Here is a 16,411-nt window from a genome sequence, read left to right as displayed (position 1 = left end):
TATTCAAGTAAATCCTTTTATCAGTTTTGCCCACTGTATATTCAAGTAAGTCCTTTTATCAGTATCGTCCACTGTATATTCAAGTAAGTTCTTTTATCAGTATCGTCCACTGTATATTCAAGTAAGTTCTTTTATCAGTATCGTCCACTGTATATTCAAGTAAATCCTTTTATCAATTTCGCCCACTGTATATTCAAGTAAGTCCTTTTATCAGTATCGTCCACTGTATTTTCAAGTATTTTGTTTTATCAGTTTTGCTCATTATATATTCAAGTAAGTTTTTTTACCAGTTTTGCTCATTATATATTTAAGTAAGTTCTTTTATTAGTTTTGCTCCCTTACATACTTTTATCATTTTCCCCCACTGTATGACAGTCTCTGTCATTTTTTCAGGTTTGCTTAGCAGATACTCAGAAAAAAATGTCTTCTTTATATAATGAATGTTGTGACCAAAATAGACAGCAGATACTTGTGCATCTGCGGTGTTTGAGAGGCAGTAAACGGACTGAAGTATATGCATCACTGTTTTTGTTACTAATATCTGGTATCATATATGGTATGCGAAAACTTTTCTTCTTCGTATTATTTCTGCCTTTAACAATATAATTCTGAGAAATATTAATATATATATACAATCCATTCATAGGGAAGAAAAAACATTTGTAGAAGGATAATAGTTTCGTAACAAAATGAAAACTGAAATACTGGGTTATGAGAAAATGTTCAAATTATTTATTTTGAAAGAAATATATATATTCAAATAGCAACTATTATTAATATAATAAAAGAAAAAAAAAGGACAACTATGAAAGCTTTGTTAAATACCGAAAACAACGTCAAACAGGATATGTTTACACTTGTTTTGAAAATATATTTATTCACAAATCCATTCATTCGTGTAAAAATCTGTTTATAATTCTCTAAGAAGCTGTTTTCTTCTAGTACCCGCTACTGAAATCATTTCATAATGAAAAACAAAAGATGCACAGTTCCATCTATCTGTCAAGTACTTTATCTTTGAAAAGTTTTACTCGCAGTATTATCTAGTAATTTCTAAGTAATTAAAAGCAAAGAATTTGACACGTTCTGTTTAAGAGATCTAACCAATATATGAACTGTACTGTGATAGCTAGATGTAAAAAAAAATTGAAAATGTATACATTTACCTTAAGGAGAGTTAAACTTCTACTGGCGTAACAATTATGCCCGCTCCAATCAAGATAGACACACCTATATTGGCGAGATTAAGAGTCCATTCACGTGTATTATGAATATATATATATACATACATGTAATTTTAAAAAATACATTACCTAAACTTAATCGCGTAGTGCCGTTTACTACAGGGGCTGAGTACCTCGTATTACAATGATTTTTGTGTTTCAAAATCTTGTTACAGTCCATGTCACCATGTCCAGTCGTTCTCTATCTGACTACTGTCCATCTTGAAAATAACTCTGCAACACAGCTTCCATTGCAAAAGGCTCTGTCTTAAGGGTGTCATGCTCAAAACGCACCACTACTCCCTGCTTGCTTTACATATTCCGTCTAGTGTACGAGAACTACAGTTTCCCAGCATCTGTTTTTAACAGTCCGATTGCACATAAAACACTAGGTTACTTTATGTGACTTGTTGATTTGCATATTGAAAATCGTTTTAATATAACGTACTCAGTCCTCTGTATGACATCTATGCATGCAAAATTCCAGAGATGAACTTATATCTAAATGAGATTTAAGCCTCTAGTAACCTGTAATATGTATTCCAGTTCAAGAGTTATACTTCTATTTCAATGAAAATTACACATATACTGATCTGTACTAATAGGTGAAATTCAAGAGAAAAGTAGCCCTTGCGACAAGTATGAACGTAAAATTCAAGAGATACTCGTCTACTTCAACGAGAATTATGTACCTGTACTATGGCAGATATTATTTAACACTTAGAAGACATTCTTTCATAACTGGAAGAATTAGTTTAAGCACAAATATAAAACTTACCATCTTAGTATTTTTGTATCTTTTGGCCACTCCCCTCATAAAATAAAGAACAAATTCCTGCGTTTGAATCATCCGCTTTAATATCATTATCATTTATCCAATTAAATTATTTGTCTCTATACTTTCAGCTCAGGTATATCAGTCAGAAAAGTAGCACGAACTTAACGTTAAATTATCCTCTTTACCCTTAGTTAATTTACCTCGAACTTACAACGAACAAACATTTTCCATGAAATCATCTTCTGTACCTTTATTTAATTTATCTCAAAGTCATATTAAACAAACATTCTCCATTGAAGCATTCTCTGTATCTTTAGTTGACTTATTTTAGACTTAAAACAATCGAGTGGAACTTACCATCAAATCAGTCGTTGCACTGTCAACTTGTATACCTCTGGATCAAAACAAAGAATAAAAGATTATCATCGAAGCAGTTCTATATCTTAGTATGCTTCTTTTTGTTTGATTTCTCACTGGGCTAAGTCGGTTAAAAGTAGACATATTATTCAAAGGTGAGATTTTGTTTGTTTTTGTGACTAAGATAAGTGAGTTGAAGATATAGAACTGATTCTATGGGAATCTTTTATTGAAGATGTAGAACTGATTCGATAGTAATCTTTTATTGAAGATATAGAACAATTCGGTGATAATTTTTCATTCAACTTACTATCTGTCAGTTTAAAAACAAATAATAAAAGCCTACCATGGAACCCTTCTCTGAACCATGTACTTTAACTTGTGTCTCTTAAAATGAAAAACAAAACGTTACCATTGAATCAGTCTCTGCATCATATACTTTAATTTTTGGATCTTAAAAAAACAAAAACTTACTAATGAATCATTCTGTCACTTTGAGTCAAATCTGAAAGAAGAAGAAATAATCATTGTTAATGAGAGTCATCTGTAGAAACTGTCTTTAAGAATGAGAAACATAACAAACGAATTGCCTTTTTGTTTTTTTAACCCAAAATTTATTTTGATTCAATCACTCAAAATATTATGGCTCGCGATATTTCATGTAATCGACAATAATATCATTAATATGTTTCATATATTATACTGAAAATAAACCGTGCTTATATATGCTACGTTTATGTAACCCGCTCGTTATTACGCTATTTATAAACCACTTATTAATCCGACAGACCAAGGTGAGTTTGAAATTTTGCAACAAATCTCCCGGGTACTTTTCTGCTTCAGGCTAACGGCTACAGGAAAAACTCATGATGAACATAAAAACATCGCTTATAAATACACAAGAACGACGAATGATGTCCTTCTAAACCAATAAAATATGTTGATCTACTCGATATTTTTCCTTTTACGAGCTCTTCTAATTGAATCATTTGATTATGCATGTATGTAGTTAATGTAATCTTTTTCAGTTTTCTAACTTCTTTATAATTCCCCAAGCTAAGCTAATCAGCTTGACACAGTTTCAATTTGAAAGTTTTTTCTTCATTATTCTCTTTGCTATCTGTTCATGTCATGAGAGTCAAGACCTACTCCGTGATCTTAAGTTAGGCTTCTAAATTAGACTTTAATTTAATGGCTTTAAAAAGAAAAGATTGCTGCTACGGCTGCTTATAGCTTCAGTCTTCTCCGTCCATGATTACCCTTTTAACTTTTTGTTGGTTAATTGGGAATTATATTTGCTTCGATAACTTTCATAAATTAGCTTAATTAATCACTTTTGTAACCGTAAGTCTAAGTTAACAGGTAGTTAACAAGTCATAAATCACGTGTGACTTCCAAAGTGAAAGAACTTTCAAGAAAAGTGCAGAAACACATGCGCCATATACAACAATCCACATGCGCACATTAATTTTAGTAGAAATAACAAAATTGTGTTAAAAACCTAAACATGTTAGTGTTTTTGTTATACAATGTAGAGTTGTTCTTTTTTTCAGCAACGAGACACAAACCATGAAACATTGGGAATTATAGTCCAGTCACAGAAACTTCTAGACCACTTCATTCTTTCGTGGTTTTTTTCTAAATATCAAACATTTTGTGTTTAAACTTGCTAATAGCTCTTATCGAGATATCATGCCACTGTATGTTACACTTTTTAAAGCTTTCCTTTATAAATAATTAAAAATTATATTCGACATTACTCTCTTTCTTTGTTGTTGTTGTAAAAAAAAAAAAAGACAAATTGTTAAACTTAATGGATTAGTACAGGAACTTAGTAAAAGATTCCTAGAATATTCAACGTTTAGAACACCTTGTGTTTTGATTTATAAGCGATTCCAAAAGAACAATTATTGTGGATCTCTTGAAAACTATTTTATTGTTACTACTTAACAAACATTCCTTGTTGTTTTCATAAATGACACTTGTGTACTGACTTACCAAACAAATAACATTTGTTGTTTTCATTTATAATCTTAATCTGGTTGGTGTTTTTAACCAACATTTTATAACACTTTTCAATGTTCAGTGTTTTAACTAGTGATTCTTTGAGTGTCAGAATAAGTCCAAGTCTTTTTCATGAGAGACCACAACTATTTGTTATAACAAATAGTAAAAGTAAAATATATGCATAATATGTTATACTAAAGTGGAAAGACCTGTGTTTGTTTGAGAAGAACGTTTCACTTTAGATAAATTCAAAAAATTATGTTTAAATGCATTAGCATTCTTAATCAAACATTTATATTGTACACTGATATAATTTGTGACAAACAATGTAATAAGGAACGTACCCCTTTTTACAAACGCATTTACTCATGCTAAATACCTCAGTTTAATTTGTGTGATTAACAATTTTACAATTTATTAACTACTTTGATAAACCGTATTTTCTATCTATTTGTTGTTCTTCGATAATGATTCGATTATGCTAATTGTACTTGTAAGATACTAAAATAATTTGGTTTGTCAAAAACCATTTCTCATGTCGTATTTTAGAGGAGAGTGCTTACTCTTAAAATTGCAAATCTGTAGAAACAATCAAACTCAATGAATGAATAACTAATGACTAACATAAACGTTGATTGTAAGAGTCAATAAAAGATAAAGATTGCACAGAATGGACTGAAACATTAGAGTTTTTGTGTTTGTTCTGAATACACTGAAAAAACTTTATTGTAAAACAGATTTGTTACCTTGTATCCACAGAAAATTAGAAATTAGAATTTGTTGTAGTACAGTCGTTTCTTAGCAAATAAAACATTATTTTTTTGTATTTATGGAGCATTAGATGGGGGATGGAGTAAACCGTAACTTAACCCACAAAACAGGCCTGTCTCTTGATACTGATATAATATATTTACAGTGACGTAGGAAAGCCGTCCCTTACATCACAAAACAGGCCTGTCTCTTTGTATTTATGGAATATCTTTACAGAGACGTAGTAAAGCCGTCCCTTACATCACAAAACAGGCCTGTCTCTTAGTATTTAGGAATATATTTACAGTGACGTAGTAAAGCCGTCCCTTACATCACAAAACAGGCCTGTCTCTTTGTATTTATGGAATATCTTTACAGTGACGTAGTAAAGCCGTCCCTTACATCACAAAACAGGCCTGTCTCTTTGTATTTATGGAATATCGTTACAGTGACGTAGTAAAGCCGTCCCTTACATCACAAAACAGGCCTATCTCTTTGTATTTATGGAATATCTTTACAGTGACGTAGTAAAGCCGTCCCTTACATCACAAAACAGGCCTGTCTCTTTGTATTTAGGAATATATTTACAGTGACGTAGTAAAACAGTCTCTTACATCACAAAACAGACCCGTTCGTTTGTACTCTTAGGGAAATAAATGGTGACATAGTAAAGCCATTACTTACATTACCCATTTCTTTGTATTCTTGGAGAATTAGACGGTCACGTCGTTACTTAGCATACTAAACAGTTCTGTTTCTTTCTGTTCATAGAACATTAGACGGATAACCTCTTGATAACGTTTTGTTAGGCTCCTGTGAAAGACTGCTGAAGTTAATTTTTAGACGTCAAAAACTCTAGTTTACTTATATCAAGTGACTGGAAATCTATTTTTAGAAAAAGAAAATAACACAGCCTTAAAAAAGTAATTATCTTTAATTTATTGTTTACCTAAACACATTCACACACAATAAAAATTAATTGGTATAAAAACACAAAATATTAATGTAATTCAATTATTTTCCATCTTTTGTTTATTAATTACTTTCAATCAAAGATCAAGTTTTTGTATTGTTTTTGCCCCATCTTAAATTACGTGAAACTAATGTTCCAGTGGAGTTAAAAATCAGTCAATAAAATTATCATGAGGAAATATAATCACATGTGTAGAATTCATATGTTCCAGTGGAGTTAAAAATCATTCAATAAAATTATCATGAGGAAATATAATCACATGTGTAGAATTCATCCGATAGTTATCGTCACACAGTTCGTGTTCTTAATTAGCAGAATCGCGATAATAGTAATATGGTTATACCTCTATTTGATTAAATTAATTTCAAACTGAATAAACGGACAGACAAAACGAACTCATTTATACAGTTTTCAAAATACACCAGTTTAGGTTTGATTTGTTATTTTTGTTATATTTTTTGACTTACTTCAATCGAAAATTACGTTTTTTTGTTTTGTTTTTTCTGTGCACTAATCCACACTGTTCCCAGTTCGAATTGTAAAATGTTTTTAAAATACGAGACAAAGAAAGATATCTAATTAAATAAGTTTTTCCCCTTCAAACTAATGTTTTATATTATTTGGTATCTCGAGGTTTTTATTGAATGTTCTACAGTTTTGCTGATGTTTCATTAAATACTGTGTTAATTAACCGCAAGTAATATTACTCTATGTCCTTTTAAACAAACACTGTCTCCTCTGTTTCGATGCTTCTTCCTTGATATGAAATGTTTCACGTATTTTACTAGATTGACTAACGTTATTATATTATGCATATATCGCCTGCTTATAAAATTAGCGATGGGCAAAGAGAGAAAAAAAACTGTAATTTTTCTGATATAATTTATAATTATAATCAATTAATTACGTGTAAATATGCGCTCCCATGGCTGTAAATTGAGAATTTTATTTGCAGTGAAAATAACAAGGTACGTGTAATTTCTAGATCGAAACGTATTTCTATTGAAAGTTATTCAGTTGTCACGTTTTGGATCACACTCATTGTGATAGATTAACTATTAATACATTAGCAAAAGCCCCCCAGTAGCACAGTGGTTTGTCTTCGGACTTACAACATTAGAAACCGGGTTTCGATACTCCTGGTGGGCAGAGCACAGATAGCCCATTGTGTAGCTTTGTGCTTAACTTCAAACAAACAAACATTACTAAAACCTGGAAAATGATTTTGTCTATCGAACATTCCAACGTAATGTAGAGACTAAAGACCACAAGACCGTTTATACGAAAAAGAAAGAAAAATATTTTTGTACATTTTTCATTTATAATGTTGGCGTGACATGGCCTGGTGGTTACGATATTCAATATGGTTACCTGCGGGTTCGAATACCGTCATCGAACATATTCCCTTTTTAGCTGTGGGGGAGTTATAATGTGTCGGTTAATTCCACTTCTTGTTGGTATAAGAGTAGATCAAGAGTTGGCGGTGGGTGGTTTGGACTAGCTGGCTTCCCTCTAGCCTATCACTTCTAAATTAGGGACGACTAGCGCTGGTAGCGTTCGAGTAACTTTGCGCAAAAATTGAACAAAGAAACTTATAATGTAGCGACGACATCAAACCATGCATTCTTTAGTACAGTATGGGTTGCATTCTTCAGACGTTTAAAATATTGTTCTGATTTTTTTAAGTTTTCATATTCTGAAGTAAATACTCATATACAAAGTTCTTTGCATCTTTAGATAGCGATTTATTTGTTTGTTGGGGTTTAATCAGAAAACTATACAATAGGCTATCGTACTTCGACTTTTAGCGTTACAAGTCTTCCAGCTTACTTCTGAGCCACCAGGATCTTAGATAGGTTGCCCACTAAATTTTCGGATAAATTAACCATAACTAAAAATCTTATGCTCTAAATATATGTTCGCTCCTTTTTCATTATTTCCTTGAAGACATATTTCTATTACATGGGAACGTCTGATTTCAGGAAATAGAAATGTCAGAAATGGTATTATGTTTATTGGCAGACAAATACTGAGAAGCACGTATTAGGTCCTTCTATATGTGACCAACGTCGAACATATTAACACACATTGTTGCCAAATACGTCAAATCTGAAGAGAATCCCCCCTTATAATAATAAAAGGGCGTGTCTGTGTGTGTGTGTGACCGCCATAATTCCAACAGGAAAGAATCTATAAATCTGTAATTTTGAACACATATTAAGTGAACTCTGACGGTGTGCACCTGGGTATTATTACTTATCCACGTGCGAACGAATGCGCATGCGAATCTTTTTGTGAGGTAAGCAAGCGAAAAACCACATAGAAAAGAATATGTGACCGCCATAACTCCAAGAGCAAAGAACCTAAAAACCTGAACTTTTGCACCTATACTAAGTGGACTCTGAGGGTGTGCACCTAGGTATTATTACTTTTCTACGTGCGCACACAGACACGCACGTGCGCACGCACACTACTGTGATTTCTAATTGTAATTTTTTGTGATTTCTATTTCTGAATTTCATTTTTCTAAATTCTTTCATCTTGGAGCTATGGCGGTCATATTTCTTTTCTATGTGGGTTTTCGCATAAAAAGATGTGCATGTTCGCGTGTGTGACCGCCATAGCTCCCAGAGCAAAGAACCTAGAAACCTGAAATTTTTCACCCATACTTAGTGGACCCTGAGGGTTCACACCTGGGTATTATTACTTATCTTATCCATGTACGTGCGCGCATGCGCGTGTGCATCTTTTTAATTAAACAAATTAGAAAAAACACATAGAAAAGAAGTGGTAATATAAAACCAATAGAAATCACAGCCAGACAGTCAGACACGTACATGTGTGCTTGCGCGCGTGTATGCGTGTCCGCCATAGCTCCAAGAGGAAAGAACCAAGAAACCTAAAATTTTGCTCCCATACTCAGTGGACCCTGAGGGTCTGCACCTGGGTATTATTACTTATCTTATCCACGTGCTTGTGTGCATGCGTTCGCGCATCTTTGTAATGAGGTAATCTAGCGGAAAAGCACTTAGAAAAGAAGTGGTTATTTATATAACAACTTCTAATATATAGAAAAGCCATTGCATTTTGGTAACAATGCGTTCCAACAATGGCGTTTATATCATGTTGCTTAGCAATAAAAGTATAACCTAATATTGCTGTTAAGAGGCTATGTGCTGAAAGTATAAAATGAAATGTATAAACTACAAAATTAAAAAAAATGTTGTTTTCTAATTTAGAGGCTCCGTTAATTAAAGAGGGTTGTTTTTTATTATTTGTTTTATTATTTAAGTTTAACATTGGAGGACAAGTCAGAGGAAAGGTTACCCTTATAAACAGGCCACATCCCGTAAAGGAGCAAAAAAGGTATATAGGTTATACTTTTATATCAAAATAGGTTCAGAACACACACACTGACATAGTCATCTAGAATAAATCAACCTAATAACCCGAGCGAAGCAGGTTACTTTCGCTAATAATTAATATTCTGGTTATCTTTGCTCCCGTATTCATTTCACATTTACTTCTTTGAACAATGATTATGAGCGTTGTCTTCTACCTTTTGTTCTACCTGACAACGATGTAAGCGAAAAGAATTGAGAGTCGAGTCATTTTCGAAGGGGGTCATTATAACAGGTAAAGACTTACAAATCAAATCGCGTCTTTTCATGCAAAACTTTTCTCGCACTTGAATATTTTAAAAACCGACAAAGGAATCAACAACTTTTACCGTTGTATTGAGAACTGACAAACTAACAAACACACACACAGAAAAACAACAAACAAATGTGCAGGTTATACTTTTAAAACTAACATTTATCATAGTATTAACAGCTAATGAGCTAAGAAACAAAGAGAAGAATATCAACAAAATTTCCACGGTATATTTTCAAAACCACAGATATGTAAATACCTGATTTTTGGAAATAGTATTTATACAAGATCAAATTGTGCGCTTATAATTACACACTGTGCCCTTACACCTGATACTTATTAGCATGAAACAGTGTTAACAAATGTCAGATCTGTAAATGAAATACAACCATATTTATCTGCCTGTTAGATAGGTACAGAATAAATTTAGTACCACCTGTGTGACGTTTATGTATATTTTTCCTAATATGATAGCTTGTTTATTTGTTTTATCAGATAACTACACAATAGGCTATCTAAGCTCTAGCCATCACGGGAAATCGAGCTCCGGATTTTATAGTTGCAAGTCCGTAAACTTACTGCTAACCCACAGGGGGACTAATGTGATAGCAGGTTTTTTTTATGAAGTTCACTGAAATGACCAAGTTGAGTCTGTATTAATCAAGTAAAATTTTCTGCTTATCATAATGAAGTACAAACATTAAACGATATAAAAACATCAAGATAACACTAATTGGAACCAGAAAGACTTGTAAACTATTCAAGTTACTTGAGGTTTATTCTGTACAATGTCAACTGGTTACCAATTTCAGTGTATATTACCAAATTAACTTGGTTATTTTTCTTGAATGTTCTAAGATTTCTGTTTGCCGATATTGAGCAAATGTTCATGGAGCTCGTTGATAGTAGTTCTTTGAAAACTTTAGGTAATTTTGTATCTTAAGTCCTTGCGTGACATATTAAACTTTTGCTTTACTGTCTGAAACTAAGTTTTTGGTGAAATATCCATGAAGTGTTGCCAGTTATTTCTTGTTTAATAGAAATTTTAAAAGTGATGCACAAAGATTTACAATTTCTTTTTCAATTGCTTGTAAAATCGAAGTAAGGTATCTCATTACCGTCTAAGTTTTTTCCAGATCAGGAAAACGAAGGAATACCATATCTGTGGTGCAAAAACGCACGATAAAAAAATGTATGTAGAACTTGTGTCAACCCTCATATTTACTTCATCTGTTACAGAGTGTTGTAACACAAAAATATTTTCTGAGTAATGATCTTTGCTTTCTTACTATTTCTTGTCAGCAAAGACCAGTTCGACTAACCGACCGGCTCAGTGTATTATCTCTCATTGTCACGCGATGCTTTCTTGAATCGTAGGGGAAGGATGGGAATTCAGGTTAACTTTATTGGAGCAGTTTTAGAAACCGCGTAGGCGTGAAAAAATAATAATAACCAAGTCCAACAGTTAGTACCTTTGAAATTATTTTTAAATGGAATGGTTGTAAGGAATGTTCCATATAATCTTCAGCTATATACTCCGTGTTTTCGTCGTCTTGTAAAGTTCGTGTTGTGAGACATTAAATCTAAGCATCTCACCTTATTTTCTTTCAGAGTTTCTTTCCCAAATCTGATACCGCATAACTCTTAGTTTCATTCTCTAATCTAGATTAGCGGGTAAGCGGTAAGGGAAGTTATTTTACTCTAAATCTGTTTGGAGTTTATATTTATGTGTATCAAAGCCTAAAGCGAAAGTAACTGCGATATATCCTAGGTTAACTGTAGCGTTTCAACTTTTACAACTTTCCCACTGTAATTATCTAGTTATTGAATATAATATTGCAGTATTTGAGTTATTTCAAAATAACTTTGGAGTTTATTACATTAAACACGATTCATAAAATTTTCTTTTCTTGAATATAATCACAGATACGCATCAAGCCATAAATGATTGGCATTTGAAAGACATTCTATCTATAAAAAAGATAACAAGAAAGATGGGTTTAAGATGCAGTCTTAATTGCAAGAAACCTCTTGGATTAGTTTTAACAATAAAATAAATAATGTGGGACAGGGAAGCATTTAGAAATTGAATCTACATAATAGTTATTAATGACGAAAGGGATGGCTGAAAGAAATATATTCCCCTTCTAATTAGGCTGAAATCAATGTTCTCTAAATAGATAAATTTGGGATTTTAGTTAAAACTGTATGGAATGTTTACGAACTTGTAGTTGCATGTATTAATTACGAAAAATATTTGCATTAAAAAAAATTACTAAAACACAAACATTGGTGTTTAATATATATATATATATAGTTTAAAAAGATACGTAAATTTAAAAAAAATCGAATACTTAGTATTTTTTACGTTTATGTCAGATATTTCTCTTCAGTCAAGTTAGCTCGTTTATTGATTGGTGAGTTAAGGATGCTAAGTATCCAACCGGTTTGAACAGTTAATTTATAGAAGTCAGCCATAAGAAAAAGGATTTAATAGTGTAGTGGCGCCATCCCTTGTTTGATTTAGAAATAAGTTCAAAAGTACTCAAGAGAAAAAAAAAATTAACAACGACTATTTAACACTAGCTAACGGTCAAAGCAAACAAAGAGCAACAGTAAATCTAAACTGCATAAAGTTACCAATACTGAAAAGAAAGTCATACTGTTTTCAATAATTTTATCAATATGAAATTAGATGGGGATCCAAATCCCACTCTATTGACCTTCCTCGTGTGATCCTGCATCACTGTGTCAAGTTTGGTGCTGAATGATCAAGAAATGTTGACATGTATAAGGAACAGATACACATACATATCTATGTTTACATGTATAGATTATATGTATTTTATGTATTATGTATTACTTTAACATGTAGATTGAACAGCAGTGTCAAAGCTGCGAAAACTCTATCAACCAACCGAAATCCAGAATATAAATAAAAACAAACGATATTTAGAGCCTGGTGGTGTTTTGAATGCAAATACACACACATATATAATGAATAACACTGTTTTTCCATACCAGTTTATCAGCCTATAACCAGCGTTGAAACTCTTTATATTTTCATCAAATATGATACATTACACTCTGTTGTAAGTTTATCAAAGTTTTAACGAGCAGTAGCTATAAGTTTGGCAAAGATCTTCTTTAGTCTCCACTGTTATTATTTATTAACAAAGAGTGTTCATTGTTATCAGCTTGTGTTAGAAAATAGGCTATCGTACTTTACTATGGCATCCACGATGTCTAGGCTCATTGAAAGCTGCTAAATATATGTGCTTACTCATTTACTTGTCGTCTAAATACACAATAAAATTACTCAATGGTAACATTTCGCACGATGCAGAGATCAATACATATGCCAGTGAAGGTATTTCTGATTTCAGATTCTCTCCAAGTGAGTATATAAAAATATCATTTGACTACAGAATGAACCAGAAAATTCATTAAATATATCATTAGTTCAATGGATGTCTTCTTAACATAATTACAAGCGAGCTGTTACTTGTCCTGCTAAGAGCAGAGTACAAATCACTGGGCGTCTGACATACAGACTAACTTATAAATTTTGTTTCTAACAGTCTTCTCACTAACACGGTGCCAATTAGAGGCTGTGTACATCCGATTCAGTCTCGAAACAAGCACCTTACGATTGCATTGGGTCAGAATAGACAGACGGTGGTTATCTGCTTGTGTTGTGGATAGTTCTACCTTGTCTAGGTGTCCCAATAACTGTACTATTGATTTTAAAATATTTCTACATTTCTAGCAACACTTTATGGCATTTGTAACCAATTCACAGCAGCGTGCTGTTATTGGTCGATTTCCATTCATGTGATGGTTTTCCACTTGAATGAAACTTAGAAATGCTTTGTTAAAATTCGATCATCGTTCGCAAACAATTTGAAGAAATTTAAACTTTATAATTGGCTTAAACTAACTATCATTTAAGACAGCTTAAAATACAAAGCGTGAAAATGTCTATTTGCACTGTTGGGCTTAATTTTTGCCACTTTAAGCCTATTTATGTCTGCAGTAATTATAAACCTGAAAATCTAAAAGTATGAAAATCAAACTAATCTTGGTAAAAGTATAGTGAATTTCTTATTTCAGTCCCACCACCACCACCACCACCCTATGGCTCAGCGGTAAGTCTGCAAGCTTACGACGCTAAAAATCAAGTTTTTATACTCATGGTGAGCAGAGCATGGATAGTCCATTGTGTAGCTTTGCGATTAACAACAACCAAATTGATAACTATTCCGGATTTTAATCACAATATATAAAATACTTATCTGTATTAAACATGTGCACTGGTGTGAATTATCTACTCCAGGCTTTAGTAATGACAATACAAACATGTTTTTCTATTCTGGCACAGCAGAATGTCTGCGGACTTACAATGCTAGAAACCGGGTTTCGGTACCCGTGATGGGCAGAGCACAGATAGTCCATTGTGTGTGCAGCTTTGTGCTTAACTACAAACAAACAAATAGATAATCTAATACTCCATTTCGTTGGTATTTACGTTTCCGATATATACCCGTAATGTACTTGAGCATGAAAGTACATTATGTTAACGTAATAATAAACTGACAAACAACGATTTTAAGAATAGTGGAATGGTTTAGTTTTGGAAGAGTATACTACGTGGTTCAACAGAACATTTTTCTGTCTTCCTCAGGTCTTATGTCAAAACGTGTAGTATGTTCCCTTCAAAATAAGCTACTTCATTGTGCTAATAAATTGTTGTTTAACTATACACTACTTCTGAGTTTAAGTCTAGTCAGCATTTAATGAGATATCATTCTAAAACGCATGACTTTATAATGTAGAATATGCTCATTTGGATTTAAAAATGCCCGTAGTATAAACCAATTATTCTGAGGTTGATCTAACACACGAATATTATTGTGTCTTCTAAACACAATCTAAGATTACATCATCAGCTAATACTGAAGTAGAAGTAAAATCTGAAACATACTTTTCTTTCAAAAACTAAGCTGGAAGCATGATACATTCTGTTCATGATTTGCAATTATGATAAACAAGTACTGATGTTGCTAGTTGAAATGGTCATTGATATAATGTGTGTGAAGAAGAAGTGGCCAAACCTAGGAGTGTAACTAGCGTTACTTCAGATGCAGTGCATCAATAGGCAATACATAGTTATCAGTGCGCCTGTGGTCAAATAATAATATGTACATAATATTGGGTCAGACCAGCAAAGAGAACCTTAAAGGTTACTGACAGAATTTTCCAATGAACATATAAATATCAGATATATGCATTCTATAAAGCAAACATCATACAAGCTTTGTTTTCTGGAAACCAGTGACATAATCAGTGTTGAGATGCTAAAGGGTGGAATAGTTCAGCAATCAGAGAATGTCAGATCATTGCCAATAGTAACTGTCAGATAAAAGAGGGTATATTGAAGATCTTCCTAGACTTCAGACAGGTAAATGCTGTAATGCACATTAGCAGATTGTTGATAGATGCCTGGACGGATGTCTTAATGAGTTGATAGAGTCTTGCTTGGTTAGTTTACTGAATTTTGTTTCCAGCTACTGAAAGGTCGAGCTACATGACGAAAGCAGATCCAAGACTGTTTTCAACACTTGAAATGGTTAATAAAGTTCTGTGCCATACCATTCAGTCTGTTTAATATGCCAACTCTTTTAGAGTTGCTGTGGGAACTCCCATTGTGTGTTTTGCCATGGGAACAGTTACTTGTATATGTAAATGATATGCTGGCCTGAGTCTATGAACAAGACGGAAATATGAGGCTTTTTTGGCTTTGTTTCATATTATAGGCACTCTGTGACCAGTTTCTCTACCACATCAGCACTGCTTTTGGCATTAATTAAGGCCGAATCCCATTTTAGATAAATTGAGGGTTGTGCAAAGTCATTCTAGTCACTAAACGTGCCAAAATTGATACATCAGTGTAAGCTCATCCGAGAGTAGATATTCCATTCATCCTGGATAGAAGTGGCAGTAATATTGAAATTGGAGCAGTATTATCGAAGCTACAAGATGGTATGGTAGTGGATGTTATAGTGTATTCCAGTTGATTGCTAATGTCCATTTCAAACATCATCACCATGTGACAAAGAAAGAATTGCTTGTTGTTGCAATATTCATTGAGCGCTTTTGCCACTAGTTATATGTTAGAAAATGTATTGCTAGAGTAGATCATGCAAAACGGAAATAGCTTATGAACTTTGGAGAACTGGAATTTGTGATTGCACAGCGGCGCGTGGGTACAAGTTTATTGTATAGCATCATTCAGGCTGGTATTAAGAATATGCAGGTGGACTTCCTGACCAGCAGGTGAGGATTTATCCATTTGCAAAGTGTGTGGATCTTGGATATAACCAGCAATGAAACGTACAGCATCAGTTGTAATGGCAAACCATGTGAATAGTAAAGACTCTACTGATAAATGGATACTGAATATAACAAATAAGCAAGAGATGAAATATAAAAAAAGCAGCTTAAGGACACATATGCAGCTTGTGCATTGCTAGCCATGCAAATTGAAGCACAGCCATTATGGATTGGTGAGCATGGTGTGGAAGCAAATAACCTCTGGAAATTGTTTAAACAGTTTATGGTAGGACTACCATCTCTACAACGTATCGAAGCATGACACCAAATCCTTGT

General features: G+C 33.1%; 1 protein-coding gene across 4 annotated transcripts in view; it reads right to left on the bottom strand.

The window, feature by feature from the left end:
* The window catches only part of LOC106466791 (muscarinic acetylcholine receptor DM1-like), a 46,689-nt gene that overhangs the window by 16,977 nt on the left and 13,301 nt on the right, over positions 1-16,411 (bottom strand). Inside the window, exons 2-5 of one of the 4 annotated variants that reach the window (XM_022395439.1) lie at positions 5,800-5,928; positions 2,833-2,863; positions 2,359-2,395; positions 1,167-1,230 (exon numbers count right to left, since the gene is read on the bottom strand). The gene's annotated coding sequence lies outside the window, so the exon portion shown is untranslated. The remainder of the gene's footprint in view (positions 1-1,166; positions 1,231-2,358; positions 2,396-2,832; positions 2,864-5,799; positions 5,929-16,411) is intronic. The other 3 variants (XM_022395431.1, XM_022395435.1, XM_013927096.2) reach the window with 3 other exon arrangements.

Source organism: Limulus polyphemus, unplaced genomic scaffold (assembly GCF_000517525.1).
Source record: "Limulus polyphemus unplaced genomic scaffold, Limulus_polyphemus-2.1.2 Scaffold76, whole genome shotgun sequence".
Classification (NCBI taxonomy): domain Eukaryota; kingdom Metazoa; phylum Arthropoda; class Merostomata; order Xiphosura; family Limulidae; genus Limulus; species Limulus polyphemus.
The sequence above is the reverse complement of the archived record's forward strand: the minus strand, read 5'-3'. Positions and strand labels throughout refer to the sequence as shown.